At 51.3% G+C, this 17,720-nt stretch overlaps 1 protein-coding gene across 1 annotated transcript in view; it reads left to right on the top strand.

Moving 5' to 3' along the window:
- The window catches only part of LOC147700478 (putative cation-transporting ATPase 13A4), a 965,394-nt gene that overhangs the window by 215,899 nt on the left and 731,775 nt on the right, over window positions 1-17,720 (top strand). The window lies entirely within an intron of this gene.

Genomic DNA, 17,720 nt, shown 5'->3' with positions numbered 1-17,720 from the left:
GCCAGAGTACAGGGTAGAGCCTTCGGTATCCCACCATCAGCAGTATCATGGAGCAGAGTACAGGGTAGAACCTTCGGTATCCTACCATCAGCAGAGTCATGGAGCCGGAGTACAGGGTAGAGCCTTCGGTATCCTACCATCAGCAGTGTCATGGAGCCGGAGTACAGGGTAGAGCCTTCAGTATCCCACCATCAGCAGTATCATGGAGCCAGAGTACAGGGTAGAGCCTTCGGTATCCTCTTCATCAGCAGTGTCATGGAGCCGGAGTACAGGTTAGAGCCTTCGGTATCCCACCATCAGCAGTATCAAGGAGCCAAAGTACAGGGTAGAGCCTTCGGTATCCCACCATCAGCAGTATCCTGGAGCCAGAGTACAGGGTAGAGCCTTCAGTATCCTCACCATCAGCAGTGTCATGGAGCCGGAGTACAGGGTAGAACCTTCGTTATCCCACCATCAGCAGTATCATGGAGCCAGAGTATAGGGTAGAGCCTTTACTATCCTCACCATCAGCAGTATCATGGATACGGAGTACAGGGTAGAGCCTTCGGTATCCTCACCATCAGCAGTATCATGCAGCCAGAGTACAGGGTAGAGCCTTCGGTATCCCACCATCAGCAGTATCATGGAGTCAGAGTACAGGGTAGAGCCTTCGGTATCCTACCATCAGCAGTGTCATGGAGCCGGAGTACAGGGTAGAGCCTTCAGTATCCCACCATCAGCAGTATCATGGAGCCAGAGTACAGGGTAGAGCCTTCGGTATCCTCTTCATCAGCAGTGTCATGGAGCCGGAGTACAGGTTAGAGCTTTCAGTATCCTCACCATCAGCAGTATCATGGAGCAAGAGTACAGGGTAGAGCCTTCAGTATCCTCACCATCAGCAGTATCATGGAGCCAGAGTACAGGGTAGAGCCTTCAGTATCCTCACCATCAGCAGTATCATGGAGCAAGAGTACAGGATAGAGCCTTCAGTATCCCACCATCAGCAGTATCATGGAGCCAGAGTAAAGGGTAGAGCCTTCGGTATCCTCAAAATCAGCAGTATCATGAAGCCAGAGTACAGGGTAGAGCCTTCAGTATCCTCATCATCAGCAGTATCATGAAGCCAGAGTACAGGGTAGAGCCTTCAGTATCCTCATCATCAGCAGTATCATGGAGCCAGAGTACAGGGTAGAGCCTTCGGTATCCCACCATCAGCAGTATCATGGATCCAGAGCCAGAGTACAGGGTAGAGCCTTCAGTATCCCACCATCAGCAGTATCATGGAGCCGGAGTACAGGGTAGAGCCTTCGGTATCCTCACCATCAGCAGTATCATGGAGCCAGAGTAGAGGGTAGAGACTTCAGTATCCCACCATCAGCAGTATCATGGGGCCAGAGTAGAGGGTAGAGACATCAGTATCCCACCATCAGCAGTATCATGGGGCCAAAATACAGGGTAGAGCCTTCAGTATCCTCATCATCAACAATATCATGGAGCCAAAGTACAGGGTAGAGCCTTCAGTATCCTCACCATCAGCAGTATCATATAGCCAGAGTACAGGTTAGAGCCTTCGGTATCCTCACCATCAGCAGTATCATGGAGCCGGAGTACAGGGTAGAGCCTTCAGTATCCTCACCATCAGCAGTATCATGGAGCCAGAGTACAGGGTAGAACCTTCGGTATCCTACCATCAGCAGTATCATGGAGCCGGAGTACAGGGTAGAGCCTTCAGTATCCCACCATCAGCAGTATCATGGAGTCAGAGTACAGGGTAGAGCCTTCAGTATCCTCACCATCAGCAGTATCATGGAGCCAGAGTACAGGGTAGAGCCTTCAGTATCCTCACCATCAGCAGTATCATGGAGCCGGAGTACAGGGTAGAGGCTTCAGTATCCCACCATCAGCAGTATCATGGAGCCAGAGTACAGGGTAGAGCCTTCAGTATCCTACCATCAGCAGTATCATGGAGCAAGAGTACAGGGTAGAGCCTTCAGTCTCCCACCATCAGCAGTATCATGGAGTCAGAGTACAGGGTAGAGCCTTTGGTATCCTACCATCAGCAGTATCATGGAGCCGGAGTACAGGGTAGAGCCTTCAGTATCCCACCATCAGCAGTATCATGGAGTCAGAGTACAGGGTAGAGCCTTCAGTATCCTCACCATCAGCAGTATCATGGAGCCAGAGTACAGGGTAGAGCCTTCAGTATCCTCACCATCAGCAGTATCATGGAGCCGGAGTACAGGGTAGAGCCTTCAGTATCCCACCATCAGCAGTATCATGGAGCCAGAGTACAGGGTAGAGCCTTCAGTATCCCACCATCAGCAGTATCATGGAGCCAGAGTACAGGGTAGAGCCTTCAGTATCCTACCATCAGCAGTATCATGGAGCAAGAGTACAGGGTAGAGCCTTCAGTATCCTCACCATCAGCAGTATCATAGAGCCGGAGTACAGGGTAGAACCTTCGGTATCCTCACCATCAGCAGTATCATGGAGACGGAGTACAGGGTAGAGCTTTCAGTATCCCACCATCAGCAGTATCATGGAGCCAGAGTACAGGGTAGAGCCTTCAGTATCCTCACCATCAGCAGTATCATGGAGCAAGAGTACAGGGTAGAGCCTTCAGTCTCCCACCATCAGCAGTATCATGGAGCCGGAGTACAGGGTAGAGCCTTCGGACTCCCACCAACAGCAGTATCATGGAGACGGAGTACAGGGTAGAGCCTTCTGTATCCCACCATCAGCAGTATCATGGAGCCAGAGTAGAGGGTAGAGCCTTCAGTATCCTCACCATCAGCAGTATCATGGAGCCAGGGTACAGGGTAGAGCCTTCAGTATCCTCACCATCAGCAGTATCATGGAGCAAGAGTACAGGGTAGAGCCTTTAGTATCCTCACCATCAGCAGTATCATGGAGCAAGAGTACAGGGTAGAGCCTTCAGTCTCCCACCATCAGCAGTATCATGGAGCCGGATTACAGGGTAGAGCCTTCGGTATCCCACCATCAGCAGTATCATGGAGACGGAGTACAGGGTAGAGCCTTCAGTATCCCACCATCGGCAGTATCATCGAGCAAGAGTACAGGGTAGAGCCTTCGGTATCCCACCATCAGCAGTATCATGGAGTCAGAGTACAGGGTAGAGCCTTCAGTATCCTCACCATCAGCAGTATCATGGAGCCAGAGTACAGGGTAGAGCCTTCAGTATCCCACCATCAGCAGTATCATGGAGCCAGAGTAAAGGGTAGAGCCTTCGGTATCCTCAAAATCAGCAGTATCATGAAGCCAGAGTACAGGGTAGAGCCTTCTGTATCCTCATCATCAGCAGTGTCATGGAGCCAGAGTAAAGGGTAGAGCCTTCAGTATCCTCACCATCAGCAGTATCATGGAGCCAGAGTACAGGGTATAGCCTTCGGTATCCCACCATCAGCAGTATCATGGATCCAGAGCCAGAGTACAGGGTAGAGCCTTCGGTATCCTCACCATCAGCAGTATCATGGAGCCAGAGTAGAGGGTAGAGACTTCAGTATCCCACCATCAGCAGTATCATGGGGCCAGAGTAGAGGGTAGAGACATCAGTATCCCACCATCAGCAGTATCATGGGGCCAGAGTACAGGGTAGAGCCTTCAGTATCCTCATCATCAGCAGTATCATGGAGCCAAAGTACAGGGTAGAGCCTTCAGTATCCCACCATCAGCAGTATCATGGAGCCGGAGTACAGGTTAGAGCCTTCAGTATCCTCATCATCAGCAGTATCATGGAGCCAAAGTACAGGGTAGAGCCTTCAGTATCCCACCATCAGCAGTATCATGGAGCCGGAGTACAGGTTAGAGCCTTCAGTATCCTCACCATCAGCAGTATCATGGAGCCAGAGTACAGGGTAGAACCTTCGGTATCCTACCATCAGCAGTATCATGGAGCCGGAGTACAGGGTAGAGCCTTCAGTATCCCACCATCAGCAGTATCATGGAGTCAGAGTACAGGGTAGAGCCTTCAGTATCCTCACCATCAGCAGTATCATGGAGCCAGAGTACAGGGTAGAGCCTTCAGTATCCTCACCATCAGCAGTATCATGGAGCCGGAGTACAGGGTAGAGCCTTCAGTATCCCACCATCAGCAGTATCATGGAGCCAGAGTACAGGGTAGAGCCTTCAGTATCCTACCATCAGCAGTATCATGGAGCAAGAGTACAGGGTAGAGCCTTCAGTCTCCCACCATCAGCAGTATCATGGAGCCAGAGTACAGGGTAGAGCCTTTGGTATCGCACCATCAGCAGTATCATGGAGACGGATTACAGGGTAGAGCCTTCAGTATCCCACCATCAGCAGTATCATGGAGCAAGAGTACAGGGTAGAGCCTTCAGTATCCTCACCATCAGCAGTATCATAGAGCCGGAGTACAGGGTAGAACCTTCGGTATCCCACCATCAGCAGTATCATGGAGTCAGAGTACAGGGTAGAGCCTTCAGTATCCTCACCATCAGCAGTATCATGGAGCCAGAGTACAGGGTAGAGCCTTCAGTATCCTCACCATCAGCAGTATCATGGAGCCAGAGTACAGGGTAGAGCCTTCAGTATCCCACCATCAGCAGTATCATGGAGCCAGAGTAAAGGGTAGAGCCTTCGGTATCCTCAAAATCAGCAGTATCATGAAGCCAGAGTACAGGGTAGAGCCTTCTGTATCCTCATCATCAGCAGTGTCATGGAGCCAGAGTAAAGGGTAGAGCCTTCAGTATCCTCACCATCAGCAGTATCATGGAGCCAGAGTACAGGGTATAGCCTTCGGTATCCCACCATCAGCAGTATCATGGATCCAGAGCCAGAGTACAGGGTAGAGCCTTCGGTATCCTCACCATCAGCAGTATCATGGAGCCAGAGTAGAGGGTAGAGACTTCAGTATCCCACCATCAGCAGTATCATGGGGCCAGAGTAGAGGGTAGAGACATCAGTATCCCACCATCAGCAGTATCATGGGGCCAGAGTACAGGGTAGAGCCTTCAGTATCCTCATCATCAGCAGTATCATGGAGCCAAAGTACAGGGTAGAGCCTTCAGTATCCCACCATCAGCAGTATCATGGAGCCGGAGTACAGGTTAGAGCCTTCAGTATCCTCATCATCAGCAGTATCATGGAGCCAAAGTACAGGGTAGAGCCTTCAGTATCCCACCATCAGCAGTATCATGGAGCCGGAGTACAGGGTAGAGCCTTCAGTATCCTCACCATCAGCAGTATCATGGAGCCAGAGTACAGGGTAGAACCTTCGGTATCCTACCATCAGCAGTATCATGGAGCCGGAGTACAGGGTAGAGCCTTCAGTATCCCACCATCAGCAGTATCATGGAGTCAGAGTACAGGGTAGAGCCTTCAGTATCCTCACCATCAGCAGTATCATGGAGCCAGAGTACAGGGTAGAGCCTTCAGTATCCTCACCATCAGCAGTATCATGGAGCCGGAGTACAGGGTAGAGCCTTCAGTATCCCACCATCAGCAGTATCATGGAGCCAGAGTACAGGGTAGAGCCTTCAGTATCCTACCATCAGCAGTATCATGGAGCAAGAGTACAGGGTAGAGCCTTCAGTCTCCCACCATCAGCAGTATCATGGAGCCAGAGTACAGGGTAGAGCCTTTGGTATCGCACCATCAGCAGTATCATGGAGACGGATTACAGGGTAGAGCCTTCAGTATCCCACCATCAGCAGTATCATGGAGCAAGAGTACAGGGTAGAGCCTTCAGTATCCTCACCATCAGCAGTATCATAGAGCCGGAGTACAGGGTAGAACCTTCGGTATCCTCACCATCAGCAGTATCATGGAGACGGAGTACAGGGTAGAGCTTTCAGTATCCCACCATCAGCAGTATCATGGAGCCAGAGTACAGGGTAGAGCCTTCAGTATCCTCACCATCAGCAGTATCATGGAGCAAGAGTACAGGGTAGAGCCTTCAGTCTCCCACCATCAGCAGTATCATGGAGCCGGAGTACAGGGTAGAGCCTTCGGACTCCCACCAACAGCAGTATCATGGAGACGGAGTACAGGGTAGAGCCTTCTGTATCCCACCATCAGCAGTATCATGGAGCCAGAGTAGAGGGTAGAGCCTTCAGTATCCTCACCATCAGCAGTATCATGGAGCCAGGGTACAGGGTAGAGCCTTCAGTATCCTCACCATCAGCAGTATCATGGAGCAAGAGTACAGGGTAGAGCCTTCAGTCTCCCACCATCAGCAGTATCATGGAGCCGGATTACAGGGTAGAGCCTTCGGTATCCCACCATCAGCAGTATCATGGAGACGGAGTACAGGGTAGAGCCTTCAGTATCCCACCATCAGCAGTATCATCGAGCAAGAGTACAGGGTAGAGCCTTCGGTATCCCACCATCAGCAGTATCATGGAGTCAGAGTACAGGGTAGAGCCTTCAGTATCCTCACCATCAGCAGTATCATGGAGCCAGAGTACAGGGTAGAGCCTTCAGTATCCTCACCATCAGCAGTATCATGGAGCCAGAGTACAGGGTAGAGCCTTCAGTATCCCACCATCAGCAGTATCATGGAGCCAGAGTAAAGGGTAGAGCCTTCGGTATCCTCAAAATCAGCAGTATCATGAAGCCAGAGTACAGGGTAGAGGCTTCTGTATCCTCATCATCAGCAGTGTCATGGAGCCAGAGTAAAGGGTAGAGCCTTCAGTATCCTCACCATCAGCAGTATCATGGAGCCAGAGTACACGGTATAGCCTTCGGTATCCCACCATCAGCAGTATCATGGATCCAGAGCCAGAGTACAGGGTAGAGCCTTCGGTATCCTCACCATCAGCAGTATCATGGAGCCAGAGTAGAGGGTAGAGACTTCAGTATCCCACCATCAGCAGTATCATGGGGCCAGAGTAGAGGGTAGAGACATCAGTATCCCACCATCAGCAGTATCATGGGGCCAGAGTACAGGGTAGAGCCTTCAGTATCCTCATCATCAGCAGTATCATGGAGCCAAAGTACAGGGTAGAGCCTTCAGTATCCCACCATCAGCAGTATCATGGAGCCGGAGTACAGGTTAGAGCCTTCAGTATTCTCACCATCAGCAGTATCATGGAGCCAGAGTACAGGTTAGAGCCTTCGGTATCCTCACCATCAGCAGTATCATGGAGCCGGAGTACAGGGTAGATCCTTCAGTATCCTCACCATCAGCAGTATCATGGAGCCAGAGTACAGGGTAGAACCTTCGGTATCCTACCATCAGCAGTATCATGGAGCCGGAGTACAGGGTAGAGCCTTCAGTATCCCACCATCAGCAGTATCATGGAGTCAGAGTACAGGGTAGAGCCTTCAGTATCCTCACCATCAGCAGTATCATGGAGCCAGAGTACAGGGTAGAGCCTTCAGTATCCTCACCATCAGCAGTATCATGGAGCCGGAGTACAGGGTAGAGCCTTCAGTATCCCACCATCAGCAGTATCATGGAGCCAGGGTACAGGGTAGAGCCTTCAGTATCCCACCATCAGCAGTATCATGGAGTCAGAGTACAGGGTAGAGCCTTCGGTATCCCACCATCAGCAGTATCATGGAGGCGGAGTACAGGGTAGAGCCTTCAGTATCCTTACCATCAGCAGTATCATGGAGCCAGAGTAGAGGGTAGAGGCTTCGGTATCCTCACCATCAGCAGTATCATGGAGCCAGAGTACAGGGTAGAGCCTTCAGTATCCTCACCATCAGCAGTATCATGGAGACGGAGTACAGGGTAGAGCCTTCAGTATCCCACCATCAGCAGTATCATGGAGCCGGAGTACAGGGTAGAGCCTTCAGTATCCTCACCATCATCAGTGTCATGGAGACGGAGTACAGGTTAGAGCCTTCAGTATCCCACCATCAGCAGTATCATGGAGCCGGAGTACAGGGTAGAGCCTTCAGTATCCTCACCATCAGCAGTGTCATGGAGACGGAGTACAGGGTAGAGCCTTTGTTATCCCACCATCAGCAGTATCATGGAGCCAGAGTACAGGGTAGAGCCTTCGGTATCCTCACCATCAGCAGTATCATGGAGCCGGAGTACAGGGTAGAGCCTTCAGTATCCTCACCATCAGCAGTGTCATGGAGACGGAGTACAGGGTAGAGCCTTCGTTATCCCACGATCAGCAGTATCATGGAGCCAAAGTACAGGGTAGAGCCTTCGGTATCCTCACTATCAGCAGTATCATGGAGTCAGAGTACAGAGTAGAGCCTTCAGTATCCCACCATCAGCAGTATCATGGAGCCAGAGTACAGGGTAGAGCCTTCAGTCTCCTACCATCAGCAGTATCATGGAGCCGGAGTACAGGGTAGAGCCTTCAGTATCCTCACCATCAGCAGTATCATGGAGACGGAGTACAGGGTAGAGCCTTCAGTATCCCACCATCAGCAGTATCATGGATCCAGAGTACAGGGTAGAACCTTCAGTATCCCACCATCAGCAGTATCATGGAGCCGGAGTACAGGCTAGAGCCTTCAGTATCCTCACCATCAGCAGTATCATGGAGGCAGAGTACAGGGTAGAGCCTTCAGTATCCTCTTCATCAGCAGTATCATGAAACCGGAGTACAGGATAGAGCCTTGAGTATCCTCATCATCAGCAGTATCATGGAGCCGGACTACAGGGTAGAGCCTTCTGTATCCCACCATCAGCAGTATCATGGAGCCAGAGTACAGGGTAGAGCCTTCAGTATCCTCACCATCAGCAGTATCATGGAACCGGAGTACAGGATAGAGCATTGAGTATCCTCATCATCAGCAGTATCATGGAGCCGGAGTACAGGGTAGAGCCTTCAGTATCCTCACCATCAGCAGTATCATGGAACCGGAGTACAGGATAGAGCGTTGAGTATCCTCATCATCAGCAGTATCTTGGAGCCGGAGTACAGGGTAGAGCCTTCAGTACCCCACCATCAGCAGTATCATGGAGCCGGAGTACAGGGTAGAGCCTTCAGTATCCTACCATCAGCAGTATCATGGAGACGGAGTACAGGGTAGAGCCTTCAGTATCCCACCATCAGCAGTATCATGGAGCCGGAGTACAGGGTAGAGCCTTCGGTATCCCACCATCAGCAGTATCATGGAGCCGGAGTACAGGGTAGAGCCTTCGGTATCCCACCATCAGCAGTATCATGGAGCCAGAGTACAGGGTAGAGCCTTCAGTATCCTACCATCAGCAGTATCATGGAGCCGGAGTACAGGGTAGAGCCTTCAGTATCCTCACCATCAGCAGTGTCATGGAGACGGAGTACAGGGTAGAGCCTTCGGTATCCTCACCATCAGCAGTATCATGGAGCCAGAGTAGAGGGTAGAGACATCAGAATCCCACCATCAGCAGTATCATGGGGCCAGAGTACAGTGTAGAGCCTTCAGTATCCTCATCATCAGCAGTATCATGGTGCCAAAGTACAGGGTAGAGCCTTCAGTATCCTCACCATCAGCAGTATCATGGAGCCAGAGTACAGGTTAGAGCCTTCGGTATCCTCACCATCAGCAGTATCATGGAGCCGGAGTACAGGGTAGAGCCTTCAGTATCCTCACCATCAGCAGTATCATGGAGCCAGAGTACAGGGTAGAACCTTCGGTATCCTACCATCAGCAGTATCATGGAGCCGGAGTACAGGGTAGAGCCTTCAGTATCCCACCATCAGCAGTATCATGGAGTCAGAGTACAGGGTAGAGCCTTCAGTATCCTCACCATCAGCAGTATCATGGAGCCAGAGTACAGGGTAGAGCCTTCAGTATCCTCACCATCAGCAGTATCATGGACCCGGAGTACAGGGTAGAGCCTTCAGTATCCCACCATCAGCAGTATCATGGAGCCAGAGTACAGGGTAGAGCCTTCAGTATCCTACCATCAGCAGTATCATGGAGCAAGAGTACAGGGTAGAGCCTTCAGTCTCCCACCATCAGCAGTATCATGGAGCCAGAGTACAGGGTAGAGCCTTTGGTATCGCACCATCAGCAGTATCATGGAGACGGATTACAGGGTAGAGCCTTCAGTATCCCACCATCAGCAGTATCATGGAGCAAGAGTACAGGGTAGAGCCTTCAGTATCCTCACCATCAGCAGTATCATAGAGCCGGAGTACAGGGTAGAACCTTCGGTATCCTCACCATCAGCAGTATCATGGAGACGGAGTACAGGGTAGAGCTTTCAGTATCCCACCATCAGCAGTATCATGGTGCCAAAGTACAGGGTAGAGCCTTCAGTATCCTCATCATCAGCAGTATCATGGTGCCAAAGTACAGGGTAGAGCCTTCAGTATCCTCACCATCAGCAGTATCATGGAGCCAGAGTACAGGTTAGAGCCTTCGGTATCCTCACCATCAGCAGTATCATGGAGCCGGAGTACAGGGTAGAGCCTTCAGTATCCTCACCATCAGCAGTATCATGGAGCCAGAGTACAGGGTAGAACCTTCGGTATCCTACCATCAGCAGTATCATGGAGCCGGAGTACAGGGTAGAGCCTTCAGTATCCCACCATCAGCAGTATCATGGAGTCAGAGTACAGGGTAGAGCCTTCAGTATCCTCACCATCAGCAGTATCATGGAGCCAGAGTACAGGGTAGAGCCTTCAGTATCCTCACCATCAGCAGTATCATGGACCCGGAGTACAGGGTAGAGCCTTCAGTATCCCACCATCAGCAGTATCATGGAGCCAGAGTACAGGGTAGAGCCTTCAGTATCCTACCATCAGCAGTATCATGGAGCAAGAGTACAGGGTAGAGCCTTCAGTCTCCCACCATCAGCAGTATCATGGAGCCAGAGTACAGGGTAGAGCCTTTGGTATCGCACCATCAGCAGTATCATGGAGACGGATTACAGGGTAGAGCCTTCAGTATCCCACCATCAGCAGTATCATGGAGCAAGAGTACAGGGTAGAGCCTTCAGTATCCTCACCATCAGCAGTATCATAGAGCCGGAGTACAGGGTAGAACCTTCGGTATCCTCACCATCAGCAGTATCATGGAGACGGAGTACAGGGTAGAGCTTTCAGTATCCCACCATCAGCAGTATCATGGAGCCAGAGTACAGGGTAGAGCCTTCAGTCTCCCACCATCAGCAGTATCATGGAGCCGGAGTACAGGGTAGAGCCTTCGGACTCCCACCAACAGCAGTATCATGGAGACGGAGTACAGGGTAGAGCCTTCTGTATCCCACCATCAGCAGTATCATGGAGCCAGAGTAGAGGGTAGAGCCTTCAGTATCCTCACCATCAGCAGTATCATGGAGCCAGGGTACAGGGTAGAGCCTTCAGTATCCTCACCATCAGCAGTATGATGGAGCAAGAGTACAGGGTAGAGCCTTCAGTCTCCCACCATCAGCAGTATCATGGAGCCGGATTACAGGGTAGAGCCTTCGGTATCCCACCATCAGCAGTATCATGGAGACGGAGTACAGGGTAGAGCCTTCAGTATCCCACCATCAGCAGTATCATCAAGCAAGAGTACAGGGTAGAGCCTTCGGTATCCCACCATCAGCAGTATCATGGAGTCAGAGTACAGGGTAAAGCCTTCAGTATCCTCACCATCAGCAGTATCATGGAGCCAGAGTACAGGGTAGAGCCTTCAGTATCCTCACCATCAGCAGTATCATGGAGCCAGAGTACAGGGTAGAGCCTTCAGTATCCCACCATCAGCAGTATCATGGAGCCAGAGTAAATGGTAGAGCCTTCGGTATCCTCAAAATCAGCAGTATCATGAAGCCAGAGTACAGGGTAGAGCCTTCTGTATCCTCATCATCAGCAGTGTCATGGATCTAGAGTAAAGGGTAGAGCCTTCAGTATCCTCACCATCAGCAGTATCATGGAGCCAGAGTACAGGGTATAGCCTTCGGTATCCCACCATCAGCAGTATCATGGATCCAGAGCCGGAGTACAGGGTAGAGCCTTCGGTATCCTCACCATCAGCAGTATCATGGAGCCAGAGTAGAGGGTAGAGACTTCAGTATCCCACCATCAGCAGTATCATGGGGCCAGAGTAGAGGGTAGAGACATCAGTATCCCACCATCAGCAGTATCATGGGGCCAGAGTACAGGGTAGAGCCTTCAGTATCCTCATCATCAGCAGTATCATGGAGCCAAAGTACAGGTTAGAGCCTTCAGTATCCTCACCATCAGCAGTATCATGGAGCCAGAGTACAGGTTAGAGCCTTCGGTATCCTCACCATCAGCAGTATCATGGAGCCGGAGTACAGGGTAGAGCCTTCAGTATCCTCACCATCAGCAGTATCATGGAGCCAGAGTACAGGGTAGAACCTTCGGTATCCTACCATCAGCAGTATCATGGAGCCGGAGTACAGGGTAGAGCCTTCAGTATCCCACCATCAGCAGTATCATGGAGTCAGAGTACAGGGTAGAGCCTTCAGTATCCTCACCATCAGCAGTATCATGGAGCCAGAGTACAGGGTAGAGCCTTCAGTATCCTCACCATCAGCAGTATCATGGAGCCGGAGTACAGGGTAGAGCCTTCAGTATCCCACCATCAGCAGTATCATGGAGCCAGGGTACAGGGTAGAGCCTTCAGTATCCCACCATCAGCAGTATCATGGAGTCAGAGTACAGGGTAGAGCCTTCGGTATCCCACCATCAGCAGTATCATGGAGGCGGAGTACAGGGTAGAGCCTTCAGTATCCTTACCATCAGCAGTATCATGGAGCCAGAGTAGAGGGTAGAGGCTTCGGTATCCTCACCATCAGCAGTATCATGGAGCCAGAGTACAGGGTAGAGCCTTCAGTATCCTCACCATCAGCAGTATCATGGAGACGGATTCCGGGTAGAGCCTTCAGTATCCCACCATCAGCAGTATCATGGAGCCGGAGTACAGGGTAGAGCCTTCAGTATCCTCACCATCATCAGTGTCATGGAGACGGAGTACAGGTTAGAGCCTTCAGTATCCCACCATCAGCAGTATCATGGAGCCGGAGTACAGGGTAGAGCCTTCAGTATCCTCACCATCAGCAGTGTCATGGAGACGGAGTACAGGGTAGAGCCTTCGTTATCCCACCATCAGCAGTTTCATGGAGCCAGAGTACAGGGTAGAGCCTTCGGTATCCTCACCATCAGCAGTATCATGGAGCCGGAGTACAGGGTAGAGCCTTCAGTATCCTGACCATCAGCAGTGTCATGGAGACGGAGTACAGGGTAGAGCCTTCGTTATCCCACCATCAGCAGTATCATGGAGCCAGAGTACAGGGTAGAGCCTTCGGTATCCTCACCATCAGCAGTATCATGGAGTCAGAGTACAGGGTAGAGCCTTCAGTATCCCACCATCAGCAGTATCATGGAGCCAGAGTACAGGGTAGAGCCTTCAGTCTCCTACCATCAGCAGTATCATGGAGCCGGAGTACAGGGTAGAGCCTTCAGTATCCTCACCATCAGCAGTATCATGGAGACGGAGTACAGGGTAGAGCCTTCAGTATCCCACCATCAGCAGTATCATGGATCCAGAGCCAGAGTACAGGGTAGAGACATCAGTATCCCACCATCAGCGGTATCATGGGGCCAGAGTACAGGGTAGAGCCTTCAGTATCCTCATCATCAGCAGTATCATGGAGCCAAAGTACAGGGTAGAGCCTTCAGTATCCCACCATCAGCAGTATCATGGAGCCGGAGTACAGGGTAGATCCTTCAGTATCCTCACCATCAGCAGTATCATGGAGCCAGAGTACAGGGTAGAACCTTCGGTATCCTACCATCAGCAGTATCATGGAGCCGGAGTACAGGGTAGAGCCTTCAGTATCCCACCATCAGCAGTATCATGGAGTCAGAGTACAGGGTAGAGCCTTCAGTATCCTCACCATCAGCAGTATCATGGAGCCAGAGTACAGGGTAGAGCCTTCAGTATCCTCACCATCAGCAGTATCATGGAGCCGGAGTACAGGGTAGAGCCTTCAGTATCCCACCATCAGCAGTATCATGGAGCCAGGGTACAGGGTAGAGCCTTCAGTATCCCACCATCAGCAGTATCATGGAGTCAGAGTACAGGGTAGAGCCTTCGGTATCCCACCATCAGCAGTATCATGGAGGCGGAGTACAGGGTAGAGCCTTCAGTATCCTTACCATCAGCAGTTTCATGGAGCCAGAGTAGAGGGTAGAGGCTTCGGTATCCTCACCATCAGCAGTATCATGGAGCCAGAGTACAGGGTAGAGCCTTCAGTATCCTTACCATCAGCAGTATCATGGAGACGGAGTACAGGGTAGAGCCTTCAGTATCCCACCATCAGCAGTATCATGGAGCCGGAGTACAGGGTAGAGCCTTCAGTATCCGCACCATCATCAGTGTCATGGAGACGGAGTACAGGTTAGAGCCTTCAGTATCCCACCATCAGCAGTATCATGGAGCCGGAGTACAGGGTAGAGCCTTCAGTATCCTCACCATCAGCAGTGTCATGGAGACGGAGTACAGGGTAGAGCCTTCGTTATCCCACCATCAGCAGTATCATGGAGCCAGAGTACAGGGTAGAGCCTTCGGTATCCTCACCATCAGCAGTATCATGGAGCCGGAGTACAGGGTAGAGCCTTCAGTATCCTCACCATCAGCAGTGTCATGGAGACGGAGTACAGGGTAGAGCCTTCGTTATCCCACCATCAGCAGTATCATGGAGCCAAAGTACAGGGTAGAGCCTTCGGTATCCTCACCATCAGCAGTATCATGGAGTCGGAGTACAGGGTAGAGCCTTCAGTATCCCACCATCAGCAGTATCATGGAGCCAGAGTACAGGGTAGAGCCTTCAGTCTCCTACCATCAGCAGTATCATGGAGCCGGAGTACAGGGTAGAGCCTTCAGTATCCTCACCATCAGCAGTATCATGGAGACGGAGTACAGGGTAGAGCCTTCAGTATCCCACCATCAGCAGTATAATGGATCCAGAGTACAGGGTAGAACCTTCAGTATCCCACCATCAGCAGTATCATGGAGCCGGAGTACAGGTTAGAGCCTTCAGTATCCTTACCATCAGCAGTATCATGGAGGCAGAGTACAGGGTAGAGCCTTCAGTATCCTCTTCATCAGCAGTATCATGAAACCGGAGTACAGGATAGAGCCTTGAGTATCCTCATCATCAGCAGTATCATGGAGCCGGACTACAGGGTAGAGCCTTCTGTATCCCACCATCAGCAGTATCATGGAGCCAGAGTACAGGGTAGAGCCTTCAGTATCCTCACCATCAGCAGTATCATGGAACCGGAGTACAGGATAGAGCATTGAGTATCCTCATCATCAGCAGTATCATGGAGCCGGAGTACAGGGTAGAGCCTTCAGTATCCTCACCATCAGCAGTATCATGGAACCGGAGTACAGGATAGAGCCTTGAGTATCCTCATCATCAGCAGTATCTTGGAGCCGGAGTACAGGGTAGAGCCTTCAGTACCCCACCATCAGCAGTATCATGGAGCCAGAGTACAGGGTAGAGCCTTCAGTATCCTACCATCAGCAGTATCATGGAGACGGAGTACAGGGTAGAGCCTTCAGTCTCCCACCATCAGCAGTATCATGGAGCCGGAGTACAGGGTAGAGCCTTCAGTATCCCACCATCAGCAGTATCATGGAGCCGGAGTACAGGGTAGAGCCTTCGGTATCCCACCATCAGCAGTATCATGGAGCCGGAGTACAGGGTAGAGCCTTCGGTATCCCACCATCAGCAGTATCATGGAGCCAGAGTACAGGGTAGAGCCTTCAGTATCCTACCATCAGCAGTATCATGGAGCCGGAGTACAGGGTAGAGCCTTCAGTATCCTCACCATCAGCAGTGTCATGGAGACGGAGTACAGGGTAGACCCTTCGGTATCCTCACCATCAGCAGTATCATGGAGCCAGAGTAGAGGGTAGAGACATCAGAATCCCACCATCAGCAGTATCATGGGGCCAGAGTACAGGGTAGAGCCTTCAGTATCCTCATCATCAGCAGTATCATGGTGCCAAAGTACAAGGTAGAGCCTTCAGTATCCTCACCATCAGCAGTATCATGGAGCCAGAGTACAGGTTAGAGCCTTCGGTATCCTCACCATCAGCAGTATCATGGAGCCGGAGTACAGGGTAGAGCCTTCAGTATCCTCACCATCAGCAGTATCATGGAGCCAGAGTACAGGGTAGAACCTTCGGTATCCTACCATCAGCAGTATCATGGAGCCGGAGTACAGGGTAGAGCCTTCAGTATCCCACCATGAGCAGTATCATGGAGTCAGAGTACAGGGTAGAGCCTTCAGTATCCTCACCATCAGCAGTATCATGGAGCCAGAGTACAGGGTAGAGCCTTCAGTATCCTCACCATCAGCAGTATCATGGAGCCGGAGTACAGGGTAGAGCCTTCAGTATCCCACCATCAGCAGTATCATGGAGCCAGAGTACAGGGTAGAGCCTTCAGTATCCTACCATCAGCAGTATCATGGAGCAAGAGTACAGGGTAGAGCCTTCAGTCTCCCACCATCAGCAGTATCATGGAGCCGGAGTACAGGGTAGAGCCTTCAGTATCCCACCATCAGCAGTATCATGGAGCCGGAGTACAGGGTAGAGCCTTCGGTATCCCACCATCAGCAGTATCATGGAGCCGGAGTACAGGGTAGAGCCTTCGGTATCCCACCATCAGCAGTATCATGGAGCCAGAGTACAGGGTAGAGCCTTCAGTATCCTACCATCAGCAGTATCATGGAGCCGGAGTACAGGGTAGAGCCTTCAGTATCCTCACCATCAGCAGTGTCATGGAGACGGAGTACAGGGTAGACCCTTCGGTATCCTCACCATCAGCAGTATCATGGAGCCAGAGTAGAGGGTAGAGACATCAGAATCCCACCATCAGCAGTATCATGGGGCCAGAGTACAGGGTAGAGCCTTCAGTATCCTCATCATCAGCAGTATCATGGTGCCAAAGTACAGGGTAGAGCCTTCAGTATCCTCACCATCAGCAGTATCATGGAGCCAGAGTACAGGTTAGAGCCTTCGGTATCCTCACCATCAGCAGTATCATGGAGCCGGAGTACAGGGTAGAGCCTTCAGTATCCTCACCATCAGCAGTATCATGGAGCCAGAGTACAGGGTAGAACCTTCGGTATCCTACCATCAGCAGTATCATGGAGCCGGAGTACAGGGTAGAGCCTTCAGTATCCCACCATCAGCAGTATCATGGAGTCAGAGTACAGGGTAGAGCCTTCAGTATCCTCACCATCAGCAGTATCATGGAGCCAGAGTACAGGGTAGAGCCTTCAGTATCCTCACCATCAGCAGTATCATGGAGCCGGAGTACAGGGTAGAGCCTTCAGTATCCCACCATCAGCAGTATCATGGAGCCAGAGTACAGGGTAGAGCCTTCAGTATCCTACCATCAGCAGTATCATGGAGCAAGAGTACAGGGTAGAGCCTTCAGTCTCCCACCATCAGCAGTATCATGGAGCCAGAGTACAGGGTAGAGCCTTTGGTATCGCACCATCAGCAGTATCATGGAGACGGATTACAGGGTAGAGCCTTCAGTATCCCACCATCAGCAGTATCATGGAGCAAGAGTACAGGGTAGAGCCTTCAGTATCCTCACCATCAGCAGTATCATAGAGCCGGAGTACAGGGTAGAGCCTTCAGTATCCTCACCATCATCAGTGTCATGGAGACGGAGTACAGGTTAGAGCCTTCAGTATCCCACCATCAGCAGTATCATGGAGCCGGAGTACAGGGTAGAGCCTTCAGTATCCTCACCATCAGCAGTGTCATGGAGACGGAGTACAGGGTAGAGCCTTCGTTATCCCACCATCAGCAGTTTCATGGAG

This window comes from Lissotriton vulgaris, chromosome 7 (assembly GCF_964263255.1).
Source record: "Lissotriton vulgaris chromosome 7, aLisVul1.2, whole genome shotgun sequence".
Classification (NCBI taxonomy): domain Eukaryota; kingdom Metazoa; phylum Chordata; class Amphibia; order Caudata; family Salamandridae; genus Lissotriton; species Lissotriton vulgaris.
Note: the sequence above shows the minus strand (reverse complement) of the source record. Positions and strands in the feature narration are given on the sequence as shown.